Source organism: Melanerpes formicivorus, unplaced genomic scaffold, assembly GCF_026170545.1.
Source record: "Melanerpes formicivorus ecotype bairdi unplaced genomic scaffold, bMelFor1.0.p_v2 SCAF_13, whole genome shotgun sequence".
NCBI classification, from domain to species: Eukaryota; Metazoa; Chordata; class Aves; order Piciformes; family Picidae; genus Melanerpes; species Melanerpes formicivorus.
This window is the reverse complement of record NW_027142365.1, coordinates 10,477,519-10,492,665: the sequence shown is the minus strand read 5'-3', so window position 1 is coordinate 10,492,665 and position 15,147 is coordinate 10,477,519. Positions and strand designations below refer to the sequence as shown.

Here is a 15,147-nt window from a genome sequence, read left to right as displayed (position 1 = left end):
TGTTTCACCTTCATAATAGTCCATCAGACAGGTTTGTGGCTAGCAGGAAGGACTGCCTAAATGGAACTGGAACCTGTGAAAAATCTGTTTCAGCCATTGCAAACTCAGGATGCTGGAAAATATATAAAAATAGTTTGGTTTTCACTGTTTCCTATTAGAATGGCAAAACCTTCTGAAATTTATTGTTCTGCAAAATTCTACTGTATCTAGGTACAGCAAACGATTTCCACAAATTGTGTTATTGAAAGCACATGGACATTCATCTGTACACATTATTTGCCTGCTCTTCCTATTACAGGTGCAACCTGTAGTAAAATCCTGCTTTGTTACAGCAAAGAAGTGCTGGAGAGGCTCCAGATTTCTGATTGATGCCGTAGAAATCTGTCATATTTGTGTAGAGCATATGGAGCTTGAATACATTTATATGAATGAATGTTAGAATACATTAGACATTCTTTTTTTTTGTTGGATTCGTTTAGCTTGTTTTCCTGGAGACAGGGCTTATGTGTATTTTTGATGTTCATGAGCAATCTGTCTGTGAGTCTCCCTTGGCAATAAAAATCTCAACATGCTGTCTGTAGAGTTCTCAGTATTTTTCTATGAGGCTAACTTCACATTTTTCTGGTATATGAGAATTTCCCCACAGGATCCAGCTGTCATAAAGGTACATACATGACACACACATTCAAGCTTAATAACTTTTTTATTCTTCTACATGCTAAACAAGCTTGCCATGGCTGTTATGCTGTGCATAAGGCTATTTTGAATATTCATATACTTTTGATAATTAACCCAGCTCAGTTTTGTTCCTCCACCAGATATTTCTTGTTCTTCTTGTTTAGTCTTACAATTTCCCTTACTGCAAACCACCTTCTGCCATTCTCACCACCACCTTCCCACATACAAAGCAGAAACTTAATAAATAAAGTTGATTGAGCAAGAACTCAACAGTTTGTCTCACAACAATTTACTTGTCAGATTGATATTTCAAATTCTGGTTTACTTGAAAGTCTTTTCTGGATGCCTTCCCTATAATTTTGCTTCCAAACTAAGGCAGATAAGCTGTTCTGTAGTTTTTATGCTTTCCTCCAATTTCATGCTACTGATGTACATATGATGTACTTGCCCAATTATCAGGCAACAGTCCTATTTGCTGAACTTTGCTATACATCCATTAATGCTGCTCCATCCAACTTGATAAGTTCTGTGGAGCCTTCTCTGACTTAGAGTCTTTCCGTCCTGGAAAGTTAATGATATTAATTATTCAGACTTTAATGGTGGGAGTTCTCCAATCCATATAATCCAATAGTTTTTCATGCAGCTCCTCACTGCATAATCAGTGTCTGATCATGCCTTGTTTTTCTTACTAGAATCTCACATATTAATGATGTATGATTTTTTGGTTTGCAGTTAAAACACTTCCATTACTGACATGCAGAACCCAGACGTCTCCTCAGAGTTTTGCTGCCACCTCCTGATTCTTAGCACAGCTACTGGTATCTTCTTTAATCTTGTTTAATCATTTGGATTTGCTTAACTAAGCCACCCACCACCACCAAACTGCACTGAACCAAAAGCAGACATGCCCTTCATACTTCTTAATATTCATATGATATTTTATGCAGGGCTTTTTTATGCAGGGCTTGAAGAAGAGGAAGCCACAGTTGAAATTAAGAACAAAAAAATGAGCCTTTGCAATGCTTCTAACCAAAGGCGCACTTAGGAGTTAAATGCTGGTGCTAAAATTTCTTATAATGAATACAAAGTTTGGGGACTTAATTAGGCTTCCACTTTATTTTGCTGAACTCCTGGGAAGGTGAACTGTTTGCATCACAAGATAGTTAACAGGTCACTGCTTGCTTTGTCTTTCCTTATTAATGAATTTGGACATGGCTGCAAGCCAGGAACGTGCTGTTTCATGATTGTGACCCTGTATGTGTGTTTTAGACTTGCACTTGCAAACTAAGAACACCAATACTCGAGGTCTGAAGATAGGGCATGTGATCCACTATTCAGACATGCATTTTTGGATGTCAGACAGAAGAAGTATGGAGAAGAATAGAATTTGATTGGGTAGGCAACAATAATTTCCTTTAGTTTGTTGTCCGAATGCCTGATCTCATTTCCCGACATTTCTCCCCTAAACCTTGTCTAATCCCCACTTGCAGATGGGAGGCAGAGCACAGAACACCTGTGCAACCAAAGCTAAGGAAAGAGCACAATCTGCTGCTCCTTTCCCTTTGGGCAGAGCAGGGCTCTGGAAGGCAAAACAGATCTCCCTTTGGTATTATGTTAAACGATCATGATGTACAGTTGACAGCACTGAGTTTAACGTTTAGGAAATGCATTAGAAAAGAGGCAACCACTCAGCTACAGACACACCACCAAGATTAACAGGAAATACACGACTCTAATCTCACAAAAGCACATCATCTAATAAAGAACAGGGAGCCAGATGTATTATTTTTTTTTCATGAACTGCCGTACACTCCTGGCATGTTCTGAGTTTAAAACCTCTCTAATAAATCAATGCTGTTATTCTAACAGGAAAATGGAGTAACTGATGCTGAGTGCCTCTGGCAAACCATCTATTTCAGAGGAAAGATGTTTCATTTGGAGCTGACTTTGCCCTCCCAGTTCACAAATACTGCTATGCATGTGACTGCAAATGGGAGAATATCAGACCTGGGGAGACAGTAGTCTAGAATAGGCAAAAGATAAGCGCCCTGTGAATGTTTCCTTAATTAAACTGTGTTGCAGCAGCCAGGATGCCTGAGATACACCACCAGTATTTGTGCATTAATGATTAGTAGAGAGGATCTTTCTAGGCTGCAAAATGAGCACCTCTTACTGATGAGATGCTCATTATCAGTCCAGCTGTTATCAGTTGTTACTAAGCATACTCGTTCTTTATCAAATGGTTTAGCTAAAGTTTACATTTTCCTCCAGGAACTAGCAAGACCTGCACCTTCCTCTCACACCTAGCAAGGTATGGTTATGCCTACCCTTAAAATCAGGATTGCACCCAGCTATGTTACACTTGGTCTGTATCAAAAGACCACAACAGACCAAGCTTTAGTCTCCTGATATATGTCAAATGCTTTGGCATTAGCTCTTGTGCTGGTTCCTTGGATCTAAATGACTCAAGCAGAGACAAGTGCCTTGCAGGCAGCAGTGTGATTGTCTCAGATTTAACTCTGTACAAGCAGAGATGTTTTGAGCTCAGCTTGCAGCAGAGCTCACATTCACTGAGAAGTACATCATGGGTGTCTTTTGCATAAATCCACTGTCATACCTGTTCTTCCTTCCCAGCTGGAGCAGTCATTGCTTCTCAGACTTCCCACTCCTCCTCTGTGCTCAGGCAAAAGCTCTGACCTGTGAACAGTGATTTAGACCCAATAGGACTATGAGGCACTCAGGATCAACAGAAACAGGGACCACAAGTCTGATCAGAGCTGGTGAATGCCATACTCATCCTCCTTCCTCATACTTCTGTCATGCCAGCTTTGGAGAGTGCTGAAGAAGGAGCTCTAATCCTTCTGGACTTTCAGTGCTTTAATGTGACTGGAAGAAAGGGAAGTGGCTGCAGCTCAGTTCTGTTATACTGTCTGTGAGTGGTGGTCAACATTTTCTACCTCTCTAGACTAGATGATGTGCTGTGGTTCTTCAGTTTCTATTTTTGGGTAGCTCATCTCGGGTGAGTTGTAAGCAGGCTGGCTGTGCCTGCTGCTTGCCAGCACAAGCCAGCCGATCCAGTACAAAATCTCATTATCAGTCTTTTATTTTCAACTCACTTAAACTCTAGTACCATTCACATCTGCCAAAATTGCTGTTCCGTCTCTGTAGAGGAATGGTCTTTTCTGCTTGGAGAGTACCTTTATCCTCATTTTGCTCTTTTTGTTGTGCATGTGTGTACATATCAGGGAGGGGTGGGAGGAAGGAACAGCTCCCCTAAGAGACAAACATCCATTTCTCTCCCTAAGCTGGAAACCTATTTAAATCTGCTTGCTGGGAATCAGCCTTTCAGCTGATTCCCAACACATGCCTAAGGTAGGATGAGCAGCTCTGCTGCCTTTTTTAAAGAGCCCATACAGCCTGTTACATGAGATTTAACATTTCTGATGCAGCTTTTGGCTGTTTGTGCCCCACTGCACTGATTCAGACTGGCAAAGTCTGTACCGAATGTCTGCATCATTTCTTGCCTGGAGAAAATACCAGCTGAACTGTTTAATAATATCTGAAATGAAATGAAGGAAGGGTATATTGTTTTTTAAATAGGAAAAAAATCCATCTTACTTTTTATAGAGAAAATTTGCTTTGAAATTGAGAAAGGGAGCCCTTTGTCAGATGCTTCTCCCTGCACTAAAGAAAATCTATTCTAATTGAGCCAAATTTTAGGGTATTTAAATCTCAGTTTACAGAGACACTAGCTGCTGCTGGAGGGTTAAGACAGTTGCAGAGCAAGCTTATGCTTCTACAGCTATGGTCCTGTTGTCTGTGCTTCATTCCCACAGTTCCAGTATGGCTCTGCAGCCCCTCTCAGCACACACTCCCCATACAAAGCCACTACACAAGCTGCAGCCCAGGACTGCATGATGGGCACAGAATTCCCTAGTAATGGTTGCTTCCATCTGCTACACGCTGAGTTGGACACTTTCTTGCACTTTCAATGACCTCTCTGCTGGCATCTAGTCAATGCGAAGGAAGAAGCTGTCTGATTCAGAGGCAGACAGAGCAAGAGCCACATCTAAAGCCTTGCTGTGGAGAACCAGTAGGCTGTAGTGAAAGTAGGAGCATGTGAGTGAAAGTAGGAGCATGTGAGATGAAAACTGGGACTTGCAAAGAAGGTGGATATTCAGGACTGACAGAACAGCAATACTGTTTTGAAGCCACAGAGGGAAATGACAAGTGGCAGAGGCTGAAGGATGTAGAGCAAGGATATTAGAGTGGGAAGCCAAAGGGATGGCAGAGATGAATATAGGATGGGGGTAACAAATTGCTCAAGAAGCCAGTGCAGAAGAAAATAAACTGATCGAGAAGTTGAGGTGGAGGGGGAAAGTTTACTGAGAATGCAGTCCCAGGGAAGAGACTGGGACTAGAAAAAAGAGGAGGTGGGTAATGCTGGCAAGAGGACAGAGTGAGCAGTCCCAGATGGGAGAGAGACAGGCAAAAGAGTCAAGAGGGAGCTGAGACAAGGACACATGGAGCGTGGGATCACTGGGAGTTTGAATATGAGGGGTTGCTTTTAATGGATGTTAGTGAACATAACAAATGAGGCAACAGTTGCAACAAAACAAACTATCTCTTTATTGTCAAAGGCCTGGAAGTGTACATTTTGAGAAGACAAGAGGCAGCCCAGGACTGGAGCAGCTGCCTGGCCTGGCACCACTTGCACACCAAACTGGCTGCTTCAGCTCCTTCCCAACACTACCAGACTGCACAGGGGACCATGCTGTGCCCACTCAACCAGCTCTGCCAGGGATGTGGGAGTGCACAGTGAGAAGGTTTGCTGACAGCAGAGGTTTCTGGAAGTGCCATTGTCATTAGCATGGCAAGTCAATGAAGTCATCTGCTTTGTGTGCACCTTACCTGGGGTGGATCCTCCAGATCTTTTAGTGTGACTTTTAATTGCGCTGCCACAAGTTGGTGGTCAGGCTGTTGGCTGCATTCTGATGCCAGATATTAGGCTCAGTGGTTTGGGCTATCTTGGCTTGTATTGATTTTAATCTACCAGTAATAATAATTATGGTGAGATAAAAATGGTGAGATCTGCTGAGGATGAAAAGTATCATGAGGCACAACACTCATCAGATGAGTGGGATAATGATTATTATCCTTAGCACTGCTTTCTTGAGAAGATTCTTGTGCTTATTTTGGAAATAGTTCCTGATCTTCTTCCTCCAAACAATGCATATGGCCATGATCGTGAGTGCTCAAGCTAGGCTGATCCTCTTAGTCTGGATTGTGTTTAACAAGCTGTCTCCAGGTTTTCTGTCTGCAGAAGGTTACGACACCCAGCCTCTGGCATACTTGATGCTGGTCTGAATTTCTCTCTGCAGCAACATGTCACCATTTGGGAAGGGCTGTTTAGAAGGGCATGTAGTGATAGGATGAAGGGCAATGGTTTGAAACTGGAGCAGGGTAGATTTAGGTTGGAAGAAGTTCTTTACAATGAGAGTGATAAATACTGGAATAGGTTACCCATGTATGTAGTTGAGGCTGTGTCCCTGAAGACATTCAAGATCAGACTTGATGGGGTCCTGGGCAGCCTGATCTAGTTGGAGGTTCCCTGCTGACTGCAGGGGGGCTGGACAAGGTGAGCTTTGAGGGTGCCTTCCAGCCCAGTGCAATCTGTGAATCTGTGAATTTGGGTTGAGTCTCTCTACTGTTATTTAAGATCAGCCAGGTACCATCAGCATTTAAAAATTTATTATATGTGGTGTTTTGTAGCCCATGAACAAATACATCCAATAAAGTGCTTAGGGGCATGGTCTAACAGTTGTGTACAGGGAGTTGTTATGTTGTGGTTGGACTCAGTGATCTTAAGGTCTATTCCAATCAGGCAACTCTATGATTCTAAGGCTGGTGCTACCACAGAGCTCACTTTTCTGGAGCTCCAGGGGTGGGTTTGTGGCCCAGAGCCCCAAGAAAATGTTTATTGCAGAGTAACATCTCAGTTGTCACTTATACTTCTTGAGGAAGAATGACCAAAGTCTTCATCAGTGGACTGGTTTGTCAGATGATACAGAGAGTTACTTTGAGCTGGAGTCAGCTACACTTTTTTGTTCTCTTAGCAGTCCTTTTTAACATTCTTACCCATTGTGATGATGTTGATGTTTTGATTTGGCAGGAAATCTGACAAAATGTCACTCATGAAATTTTACTGAGGCATGCCAGGGCCGGTGCCAGGACAGCCAGCTCCAGGCACCAGTGTCTGCAGTTCAGGAGAGCACTGGGCAGTGCTGTTGAAGTGACATCTTTGTTTCCAGTAGCTCATTACCATGCAGTGGGTATCCACCCCTACAACATCAGATAGGTGTGGAGATGTGCTAAAGTTTCTTTTTCAGTTTCTGTAGCAATTACAACATTGCATTGTCAAACCTGTGTATTAGACTAGATTAAAAGTATCTCCTCATTTCAGCTTCCAATTCTTAATGTCTTTTTAAATTTTTTTTTCATTCCCTCCTAGTGCCTAATGTCACACAGAATCACACAGAATGATAGGTTTGGAAGGGACCTGTAAAGATCATCACAGGAACACAGCCAAGTGGCTTATGAATGTCTGCAGAGATGGAGACTCCACCACCTCTCTGAAAAGCCTGCTCCAGGGCTCTGTCACCCTTAAATTAAAGAAGTTCTTCCTCACATTTAAATGGATCTACTCATGTTCAAGTTTATGCTGCCATCCCTTGTCCTGTCACTGGGCACCACTGAAAAAAGACTGGTGCCATCCCTCTGACACCCACATTTTAAGACCCGATCAGCATTAATGATATTCCTCCTCAGTCCTCTCATTTCTAGACTAAAAGAACCCAATTCTCTCAGTCTTTCCTCTTAACAGAGATGTTGCAGTCCCCAAATCATCTCTGTAGCACTTTGCTGTACCCTCTCCAACAAGTCCCTGTTTTTTGAACCAGGGAGCTCAGAACTAGACCCAGTAGTCCAGATGTGACCTAACACCAAGGCAGAGTATCACTTTGCATGTTCCAAGCACAGCTTCTGCGTCCTTGGCTGCAGCTCTCAGAGCATGCCTGCAAATCAAATTCTAGGTTGTCAAGTCAGCACCTAAAATGAGCGATATGAAATGGAAGACCAAGACAATAAGAAGTCCTCTGCTGGAACTTGTTAGCAGAAGCAGAGCAGACTCCAGTCCTCCAGAGACAGTGTTCTGCCATCTTAATTGTAAAGCAATCTTGTTCCTTCTTGCAGTCGCCTGTGTCACTCACCACTCTTTTGCCAGTTTCAGCAACAATGGGAGCAAGGGTCTGGCAGACCACAGATTCTTTTGGTTCAGAAACTGATTCATACCCACAGCAGGACTGAAAATCAAATATGCAATGTTATGAGTCAAAACTATGCCAAAGTTGAAATTACAAAATTAACTTTGCCAAGTTTTAATGATTGACTGCAACACTGATACATTTGAATGTATTCCTTTCCTGAACACAGACAGCTTTATGTGCGCTACCTATTGTTAGTTCCTGTGCTTTCTCAGTGCAGGAGATGATAGGAAAATCAGGAAAGTTAATTTAGAGTAGTCTGTGCAAGCAGCTGGAACATCCTGGCATTACCATGTGACTTCCATTCAGTGTGAGAAAGCCCAACAGAGAAGGTTAAAGGTCCAATCGCCCTGCCAGAGCAGGATCACCTAGAGTAGGTCACACATGAACACATCCAGGTGGGTTTTGACTGTCTCCAGAGGAGGACACTTCACAACCTCTCTGAGATTGAAAGGTAGGCTTAAAGTAAGATGACTACAACTTTTCTTCAACTTGAAAATTCACATGTAATTCTGGAAATGCCAGATGGCATTTCACTGATCTGACCTGACCAGGGAGGTGGTGGGGTCTCCATGCCTGGAGGTGTTCAAGAAGTGTGTAGATGTGGCACTTCAGGATATAGTTCAGTGATTGTGGTAGTTGGGTTAGGGTTGGACTAGATGATCTTAAAGGTCTTTTCCAACATTTATGATTCTATGAGATGGAATTATCTGGTTATAAGTTGTTTCTGCTGCACATGTGACCCCACTTTGCAAACAGTCAGAGTCACTGTGTGCAGATGACTTTTAGTACATTCTGCTTAAGATACATCTTGAGAAGCTCCTCCTCTTTAGCACTGATCAGGTGGGAGCTCCGAACCGCTCTCCTCTCTGGGTCACCTGCCCAGCACAGCATTAGAACTACCAAGTAGACTGAGGGAAAACTTGTGGACCAAGTATGCTGCTTACTAAACCTGTTTGTCTTTCTAGACACCACAAAAGGATGTTAAAAATAAAAGACTCCTGTATTTAAAACAAAACCAGCTTGTGTGTGCTCTGCAGTGTTTTTCCTTTCAGGATCAGGTCGGCAGTGTCTCTTTAATGTGCAGCACTGTGAACTTAAAAGAAATCTCATTATCAGCCTTCCTAGCCTTAAGCACTTCATCAAGTATTCCATGATTGCTGGCTTGCAGATGCTGCAGTTAAGGTGCTGGGTGGAGAGGTTTTGTTTGAGTTCCCTTAGGCCCTTTTCTTGTTTTTGTATGTGTCTATAAATATCTTACCCCTGAGAAAAGACATGAAAGTGATCACATAGATATTAATTAGATGCCATAGGATTTATTTTACTTTATTTCAAATGCTAAAGTCACAAAGCATAACTTTTAATTACCCCTTTTTGTTTGGGGAATAGACATTTCTTCTTCAGACACATATCAACACAATCAGAAATATGTACAATTTCTTCTCCAGAATTCTTGATTTCCCCCAGCCAGCTTTTAATAACTAAGGAAACATTTATGCCTAAATCAAAGAGTTATGCACCCCCAGAGTAAAAGTTCCAGTTCCTCTGCCGTGGGTCTCTGCCCTGTACATCTATCATGTATTGTGCACAGAGATCCTCAAGATAGGCATCAAAACCTTACAGTTCATTTCAGTTCATATTTTTTGTACTTCTAAACTAAAGACAGAAAACTTAATTCCAATGCACTCATATCCAACTGGCTAGGTAAGTAAATTTGGTTTATCCCTTCCCCTACCCCAAAATAATTGGTACAGCAAAACCCTATCATTTCATTTAACTACATCCAGATAATATTATATGCTTATGTTGTATATTCAATCATTAAGGTGACCTTTTTTTACTTTTCTCTTTTCTTTTTTCTGAGTGGTAGGGTTCTCAGAGAGAGGATCCACTGCAGCCAGGATTCACTGTTGTGTTACTTCAGACTTCAAAACTACCTCTTGCGGTTCCATTCCTGTCAGCATGCAGAAAATAATCACCAAGCACAAGAGTATGTGCAATGGCTGCACTCCACATATGCAAAACCTTCACTGTGTTCAAGCTTTTGAAAGAGCTGAGGAGGAGGATTTTGCAGAGGCTAAAGCCTTTGATGTGCTTGGGTTAACCCAATTCAGCCTCTCAGTCTGTACAAAGTAGTGTAAGATTTTCTGCTGCCTAGTTTCTTGCCTTTCCACTTTCTCTCTAGCTTCTTTTGGTTTTGGTTAGCTTCTGTAGAACTAAAATTTACATGTCTGTTGCTTCCCAATAATTCTTGGATATGTTAGCAAGTTTCAGTGAGACTTGGTGTAGATCTCAAAGGTAAGTTAGAATTTACTCAGAGGTAAGCTCAACTTTGTGAGACCAGGCAGCAGATAGAGGAAAGAAATCTAAGCTGATGACCGCACACCAAAAATCTACAAGAGCTCGGCTATTATTAGATGTTGGGGAATCTGTTCAGGGGAGCAATGTCTGTCAGCACCCAAACTATCATAAAAGATTCCATCAGAATCTTAAGTGGATGGAAAAGGGAGGAATCACGGTGGTGATTCTTGGTATTGAGAGTGTTGTACTGTGGCCATTTCTTTGTCCAAGATGAAAGCAGAGATGAACCAGTAAATGTGATGCGCCTGCCCTCCTTTTCTTTTTGTCCTGTGCTGTCCCAAGCTGCACCCTTGAAATGTCCTTCCTGCCTCCTCACTTGCCCACTAGAAATTTATGGAATCAGATTTGAATATCATATATTTGCAATCCAAACCAGCAATTCAACTTTCCCTTGCCTGCTCTCCTAAATACATGCAGGAAAAGAGCTGTTCTTTCCCACAAGGAATTTGCTATTTTAATTTGATTGCAGATGTTCCTGGCTGTGTCTCTTTCACACTTGCACTCACTTGCTTTTCCAGCCTGTATTCCTGTCAGGAACACATTTGCCTGAATTAGTGGAGCACCCATCCTATGACCATAAATTGGCATTCTCACGGATTTCTTACGTTAAGTGAGAAGTTCTGTGTTCTTCATAAATATTCTAAAACTGCTTGCCATGCTAACCCTTACATCTTCATAGAAACATAACTCTGGATTGTGATGAGTGGCTGTTTGGGTCCTTATAACCTCATGGCCTGGATGTCATAAACCTTAGAGAAGAATATTTACAGCCGTATTTTGCTGTTGGAAATTGCTGCTATTACCAACTCCCAACTGCCAAAGATTATGGATTAATCTGAAGAAAGAGCTGCATCTTGGTAGGGCAGGCTTGGTGAATGCCATGCAAATTACTCAGTTTTAAGCTGCTTTAGTGATCAGAGAACTCAGAGAGCTCAGAGTGAGAACTGGTAGTCACTCCCCTGGTAGTCACTCGGTGCACACTCTCTTCCTCCTCAGTTTCTATTTTTACCAATGATGTAGATGTAAGAGCAGATCCAGGATGCTGGAAAGGCGTTGAATAATTGCACGGATGATTGTGGAAGTGCTGTCTACCCTGGGGCAGATGTCTGTCTTTGGGAAAGACCAACATTTAAAGCTGTATAAAGGCATCTCAGTGAGTATTTGGATTTTTGAGGCAACAGTCTCTCCCACCTGTGAAGAAAGAGCAAAAATAACAGTAGTGGCTGTTTTCAGGTAGTCATATTTTTATAGCAGATAAGGGCCAGTCACCAGCTTCCCAAATCTTCTAATTTTTTTTGTTTTATGTGGCTATACCTTGTAAGTCCAACATTTCTAAGAGCAAGTGCAGGGTCCTGCATCTGGGTCAAGGCAATCCCAGGCACAAATACAGGCTGGGCAGTGACTGGCTGGAAAGTAGCCCTGAGGAGAGAGACTTGGGGGTGCTGGTGGACAAAAAGCTCAACATGAGCTCTCAATGTGCTCTTGCAGCCCGCAAAGCCAATCAGATCCTGGGCTGCATCAGGAGAAGTGTGGCTAGCAGGTCGAGGGAGGTGATCCTCCCCCTCTACTCAGCCCTGGTGAGACCCCACCTGGAGTACTGTGTCCAGTTCTGGAGCCCCTATTACAAGAGGGATGTGGAGGTGCTGGAATGTGTCCAGAGAAGGGCCACAAGGATGATCAGAGGACTGGAGCACCTCTCCTATGAGGACAGACTGAAGGAGTTGGGGCTGTTCAGTCTGCAGAAGAGAAGGCTCCGAGGTGACCTAATTGTGGCCTTCCAGTATCTGAAGGGGGCCTACAGGAAGGCTGGGGAAGGACTTCTCAGGATCTCAGGTAGTGATAGGACTAGGGGGAATGGAATGAAGCTGGAGGTGGGGAGATTCAGGCTAGATGTGAGGAGGAGGTTCTTCACCATGAGAGTGGTGAAACCCTGGAATGTGTTGTCCAGGGAGGTGGTCGAGGCCCCGTCCCTGGGGGTGTTTAGGAGCAGGCTGGATGAGGCTCTGTCCAGCCTGATCTAGTGTGGGGTGTCCCTGCCCATGGCAGGGGGGTTGGAATTAGATGATCCTTGTGGTCCCTTCCAACCCTGAATGAAACTATGAAAATGAGCTTGGACTATTCTTTCTGCCACTCTCTTAACTGTGTAACTCCAAACACGCTATCAGTGACCACCTACTTTTTCCCCACCAGCAAAGCAAGCTGCTGCTGTCTTACCTTGTAGTACATGTTGGCCATTGACTGTGGGTATAGCAGCCACAGACCCCCTGATCTCTTTCTCCCAGCCTGGGTCTCTTGCTCTATCCCTGTCCTGCACCAGCTCTTCTATGTCACCCTCGTCTTCTCAACCTTTCTCGTCCCACGGTCTCTGTGGAGAGAGCCCTCTCACTTCTTCCCTCTCTCACCTTTCCCTTTCCAGCCCATCCCTTTCCTGGGTGAATTTCCAGAGTGATAAATGCACTCCTTCTGCCATATGTCAAGCCCCACTGTGTGGGGCCTTTGGGACTGTCTAAAGAAGAGGTTGCCATTTGTTTTAATGTGAGGAAAACAGCACATTTTTTTTCTTACACTTGGTGAAAAGCAAAACCATTTGGGCTGAAATTTTTATACACAGCCAGCCTGAGGCAATTCTTGAAACAGGCTGACACACCCCACACATGTCCATCCTCAGGCAAACACCTGCCATGGAAAATGTGAGTCCTGGTGGCTCAAGCCTGATAATGGCTTCAGCAATGGAAAATGTGGTCTAATAGTGGGAAATCTCAGGCAACATTAAGCAGGTGAGTTTTCCCAACACCACCCTAAATTATCCCTCCACTGAGAAGTTTCTAAAATACTCAACAAACTTAATTGTCCTTTGCAGTAATTTTCCTCTTTAAAAACTTTGGCAAGCCCTTGGCTCATATAAAACAACTATTTGCGGAAACAGAGGAAGTTAAAATCCCACCCATCCTTTTCTCTCCTGGTTTATTTATTTTCCATGTGAGATTAATGAGTTTCCTGCAACATGGCTAGATCCGCTCACACATTGTGCAGATAAGTGAATATTTGTTTCCTTTTCCAAAGGAGAGCAGACACCTCCATGGCCCCTAGTTTGGAGAAGCAGAGGTGAGCGTGCAGTATCTCAGACACTAAAATCAACCCTGCTGGATGACGAACCAGTAGCTTTATAGTGCCTACTGCTGTTAGCAGATTGGTAAAGCAGGCTGAGCCGTGCTGCTGGATGGTGGCATGGATGCTTAATTGAACTGGCTTAATTTATTTTACCATCAGATACTTCGGGAAGACCTGTAGTTTAGCTCCTCTCTTGTGTCAGGTCACTGCTTTGGGCAGTGGAGCTCACAGAGGCTGGTTTCCTATGGATTTCTCTCCCACGTCCCTCCCAGTTCCTTCCTGCATCCCGGTGCCATCGCTTCATCCTGTGGCATCCTCAAGTGCCCAGAGTCTGCTTGCTGAGAGCAGAGGTGCCCACCACTCCCACCCTGGTGCAGCTGCCATGGCTGGAGCCTTCTCTTCAGCCACAGTGCAGATGTCTTTGCTCTGCCTGCTGGGGTGGGACAGGCATTCATCTGTCTCCTGCACAACTGCCAGGTTCACTTTTGGGCTTGCTCTGCAACACACCAATAAGTGGACAAATGGTAGAAGGCAGGAGGAAAACTGGGGAGGGGATGTGACAGGCAGGTGGTATAAACATACAAGCTACATTTCCTGGGGAAACCAGGTTAAAAGAGAGCTCCTTATTGCCAAGGCATTATGTAAAAGAATTATAAATGAGAAATTAAATACCCAGTGGGTGTTTCATACTGTTATTCAACTTCTCCTTCTTCCAGGGTCAGCCCTGGTGCATCACTTACAGCTCCTTCCTCTCCCTCTCTCTAGTCAAGTACCTCTTAATAGCCTAGAGGACAAAAATCCATTTTTTCCTTTATGTCTGATTTTAAATTTTCAGTTTTAAAAGGCAAACTGGACAAGCAATATGAAAAAGATAGAGCTGTCTCAGCCCCCTGGGTTTATAACTCCCTGCTACTGGCAGTGTGAATCAAGGCAGTGCAGAGGCAGTCAGTGGAGCTGTGCCAGTGTAAACGAGAGGAACTATTCCAACCATGTGTGCAAAACTCCACCAGAGACTCACTCACCTTCTGAAACTGAAGAGCTGAAAGTTCATTCCTGTTTCACTTCTCTGCCAAGGCTGAAGTTCAGTAATTCATACTTTTACCATAATGAATAATGAAACAGCTATAACAGAGCAGGGAAGGCTTTGATTAGGCATTTTATAGCAAGAACAAGAAAAACATTGAAGCTTGTGCTCAGAAACTGGCAGCTGCATGAAGCTGGAATGTCTTGGTTCAAACTTGTCTGTACTTGGAAGAAGAAGAAGAAACCTGAAGAGTTTCTTTCCTACAGCTTCACAGACAGTACAATACCTACAGCACTTCAATGAGGTAGCTGTCACAGATGCAACTTTCATCATCTGTGCTCCCATTGCAACAGATAAAGAATCGAGCCTCTGGCTCACAGCACCAGAGCAACACATCCCTTATCTGCCACCCCAGTCTCAGCTAGAATGAATTTTTCAAGACACATGCTAACTGCAATTGAAACTCTCAGAGCAAATCACAGGTGGGCAGTGTTATTACTACACTGCCTGTACACCTCCTGCTTCAGAAGCCTGTGTTTGAAAAGCAGACCTGCTGTTCTGAGCAGTAGAAGTAGTGAATGTTGTTTTATATAGCCTCACACAGAGCATCCTACCTGTTCAAAGAATTGCCTGGATCTCTGCCCTTCTGCT

The 15,147-nt window shown here is 43.4% G+C and overlaps 1 long non-coding RNA gene across 1 annotated transcript; it reads right to left on the bottom strand.

Moving 5' to 3' along the window:
* Window positions 1-13,896: 13,896 nt before the first annotated feature.
* Window positions 13,897-15,147, bottom strand: LOC137445033 (uncharacterized). Its single transcript, XR_010988317.1, has 3 exons — window positions 15,111-15,147; window positions 14,495-14,594; window positions 13,897-13,968 (listed from the first exon to the last, which is right to left on the bottom strand). It is a non-coding gene; the product is annotated as an uncharacterized lncRNA (long non-coding RNA).